The following is a 3,946-nucleotide window of genomic DNA, read 5'->3' on the forward strand; positions in this document are numbered from 1 at the left end:
TGGGTGTAGGACACTATAGTTCATTTATGTAAAGTGAGGATAGCAAAATACACTAAACTGTGATATATTATACCCAAAATTTCTTCATACAGTGGACTACCAGTAAAATTGATACAAATTTGGGACCAAAAATTATTCAGACCGAGAAAAAAATCGAAGTTCAGGTTTGCATGAACCTGGATGACAGCATGCCCAGGAGACTACAGGCTGTCGTTAAAGCTAAGGGTCACCTGACAAAGTATTGATAATTGTGTATATATTGACAGCTGTATGAATAATTTTTGGTTTATTGTAACTTTATAATTTGTCTTAAATCTCATTTTGTAAAAAACAAAATAAAATCGTGAATCGAATCGTGAAATCAAAATTGTGCATCGAATCGAATCGTGAGTTGAGTGAATCGTTACATCCCTAATAATAAAAGTATCGGTATCGGGCGAGTACTGGAAAAAGTGGTATCGGTGCATCCCTAATTTTAACATGAGTTTAGGAACGGAATAATAAAAAGGAAAAATAAAACACCGCGTAGTATTTACTCTTTGAATTCAATATGCACTGATTCTTATTTAAGCTACAAAAGTTATTTAGGTAAGAGCAGTGAGTGATTTTCTCTTTGTCTTTTGTTCATGGCCCCAAATATTGCAAGCTATAGCGAGATGCATATTGCGATATGTACATTTGCGATATTTCGATAATTTCGGTATATTGCACAGCCCTAACTCTGATCCTAGATCAGGATCCACTGGTGCAGTGCATCCAGCATCCAGTGCATCCAGCGAGAAACTTTGTTAAAGGCTGTATCAACCGCTGGATCAGGGTCCAGTCAATGTGGTTGAGTCAGCAACAGACAGGAAATAGTCTGGCTGACATTTTGACCAGTATTTAGGAAAGGCTTGGTATGGGTTCAGTGTGTATGTTAAGTGAAAGAGAAAGAGTCTACAAGAGAACAGAACGCCAGAGATTAATCATTAAGAGAGGTCCGTCTTTCTCTATTCTCTTGCTTTTACTTTCATTATGGTCACTGTGTTATAATCATAAGTGCGGCTTATAAATTGTAGTTACATTTCCATAACCAGAAAAATATTTGCAAAGCCGCATTGCCTACACTGGTCTATATGGAAATAAGAATAATGATTTTAAAAAATCAATATATAAACTACTTGACTATTAGAGAATGTTTAAATGATATGTATTATTATCAACTAGTCAGCTGACTTCCACAACTGTCCACTAATCATGCTTAAAGGGGTCATGAACTGCCTTTTTCTATTATTTTGTACTGTTGTCTGAGGTCCCCTTATAATATTATCAAGATTTTAACATCAAAACATCATCATTTAGAAGCAAAGCCTGAGACACACCAAGCCAACGTCAGGCCGTCGGTGAGCGTCTGTCGGGCTAGTTTAGTTTGGGATGTTCCACATGTCGCCTCTCGTCGGGCTCACGTTGGCGACAGGGACCGTCGGGGACATCGACAAGAGTGAGAACTCTGATTAGATGTTCAGTTTAGCGAACGAGTCAGTACCCGAGAAATAAAGTGAATGTAATGAAAACTAAGTAAATGAAGGCTGCACAGACAGAAGGCTGTTCTAATGTTATGTGATCTTTCCCAAGCATTCCCAATATGTCAATATTTCCATAAAAACGTGAGCTGATTAAAATGAATAAAGTTATCAGCATAACTGATATTTAAAATGGTAAGCAAGCACTGCTTTGTTTACGTTTTGTATATCTGCGTACATCTCGTACATCCTTGTTTTGGTTTCTCCTTTTAAATAACGAATATTTATAGGGATGTAACGATTCACTCAACTCACGATTCGATTCGATATATTTACTATTCATAGATGCTAATATAGACAGTGTGCCTTGTTTGTAAATGAACAAAGGACCAAGTTCATTAAAAAAAGATCATTCAATCTTTCCTAAAATTGATCAGAAGGAAGGCAATGCAAAGACCACAACTAAGTTCCACAACTTAGCACTGCACAGCGTTTGTTGTATTCGGAGCGAACTTTATCGTTTAGTTTGTGTAGACCTGCATTCGCCTCTTGTTACACTATGTGCATGAATCAGTGGGCGGGGCTAAACAGGCAGTGATGTAGAAGCAGATGTTGATCTTCTGCTGAGGCCGGGTTTAGCCACACTATTACATCATAAAGTAGAACATTCCACAACCTGTTGTTTCGGCAGACTGGCTTCATTATAAGATGTTTTTAGACTAACAAGAAAAGTTTTGAGTTCTGAAACATACAGGATGTTTTTATAGTACAATGACCTCTTATATGCCAAAATTTTTGTTTCTCATTTTGAATTTTGGTTTGTCAGTTCATGACCTTTTTAATATACCAATAACATGTACGGTCATGTAAAGACCTTAAGCACTTTTTTTTTTCCAGAAAGATCATACATTGTTTAAACACAAGATTGGTACATGTAGATTTTTGCTCAAATTCAGTCTCCCTCATTTTTGCTCTGCATGTAAAAAGTACCTTTATAGGCATCGTGTCCCAACCAGACATGATACGATTCCAGTAACAAGAAATTTGTCCACACAGGAAGCAACAAGGCTACAAATCAATCACAACTAATCAGAAGGGCAGGCTCTCTCTCTGCAAGTGCACTGCTGTCTCACACTGGTAACAAACCAGATGCATTCAAAATATAATAATTAAAAATTAAACAATCTTAAAATTATTCTAAACACATGACTGATGCAATCTTTGTCATGAAATGCACTATATAATTAGATATAGGCCTACTTAGATTCAGGGGCCAATATCTATACAACCAATTAAATTTTTATTAAATGACATATTAATCAAAATGTAATATGAACATTTAATTGAATTCTCTGATCCTGGGACATCCACAACAAATACACGTCACTTTTTAAAATAAAATAAAAATAAATAAATGAGATAACGCATGAGACCATCAATCGTCTCATTACAGCTCATCATTGGCTTTTGCAATAAGTTAAAGGGAATAGTTCATCCTAAAAATTAAAAATAATTTGGCACCCTCCAATTGATTCAATCCGGTTTGAGTTTCTTTCTTCTATCGAGTACAAAACAAGGTATTGTCAAGAATGTGGGTAACCAAACAATTGACGGTAGCCATTGACTTCAATAGATTGTTGTCCATAATATGGAAGTTAAAACTATTTGGTTACCAGTGTTCCTCAGAATAACTGCTTTCTGTTCAACAGAAGAAAGAAACTCTTACAGGTTTGGATCAAGTGGAGGCTGAGTAAATGATGACAATTTTAATTTTTGGGTGAACTAACCCTTTAAAGTAAAGAAAACAGTCAACAAAGTCCGTCAGACTTCTGTGCTCTATAAAATATAATAAAAAAAGACATTTTGAAAATAAAGTTGGTAAACTCATCAAATATTTGAGGAATGCTCATTGGCAATTTGACATTTTATAACAGTAAAAGAAGCATTATATCTTCTAGATAGTGTTGTCAAAAGTACAGACCCGCGATGCTATTACTAAAATTTAAAAAACGTCCATTTTCCGCTAACATTTGACCAATCAGCGCTGTTTAAGAATCTGCTCAACAGCGCTCAAATGTTAGCGGGAAATGGACGTTTCTAAAAATTCAGTACCGAATGGTATCGTGGTCGGTACTTTTGACAACACTAAATCTTCTAGATGTATAAAACTATATAATGATTTTTTACAGGTTGCATCAATCAAAACATCTCTTCATTCGTAATTTGACTGATGCATTGATTCATTTCCAAGGATTGTTACACCCCTAGAAAATATACCTTTTATTGCGTGCCACGTTTGGGTAGGACACACAGTTACAGGCATTTCTGGTTGCTTATTAATAGGGGTGCTCCGATTGATCGGCTACCGATTAGGCTTGCCGCGATAGACGGTGTTGACGGTTATACCGGTGTTAAGCCGCAACACCGGTTATGTCACTTGCCCA

At 36.2% G+C, this 3,946-nt stretch overlaps 1 protein-coding gene across 3 annotated transcripts in view; it reads right to left on the reverse strand.

Moving 5' to 3' along the window:
• LOC107664565 (palmitoyltransferase ZDHHC5-like) overlaps positions 1-3,946 on the reverse strand; it is a 41,468-nt gene that overhangs the window by 33,882 nt on the left and 3,640 nt on the right. Inside the window, exon 1 of one of the 3 annotated variants that reach the window (XM_016455168.1) lies at positions 1,362-1,520. The exons of the other annotated variants lie outside the window; for them this stretch is intronic. The gene's annotated coding sequence lies outside the window, so the exon portion shown is untranslated. Of the gene's footprint in view, positions 1-1,361; positions 1,521-3,946 lie in introns of those variants that run through there. 3 annotated transcript variants of the gene reach the window in all.

Source organism: Sinocyclocheilus anshuiensis, unplaced genomic scaffold, assembly GCF_001515605.1.
Source record: "Sinocyclocheilus anshuiensis isolate Anshui unplaced genomic scaffold, SAMN03320099.WGS_v1.1 scaffold331, whole genome shotgun sequence".
Lineage (NCBI taxonomy): Eukaryota > Metazoa > Chordata > Actinopteri > Cypriniformes > Cyprinidae > Sinocyclocheilus > Sinocyclocheilus anshuiensis.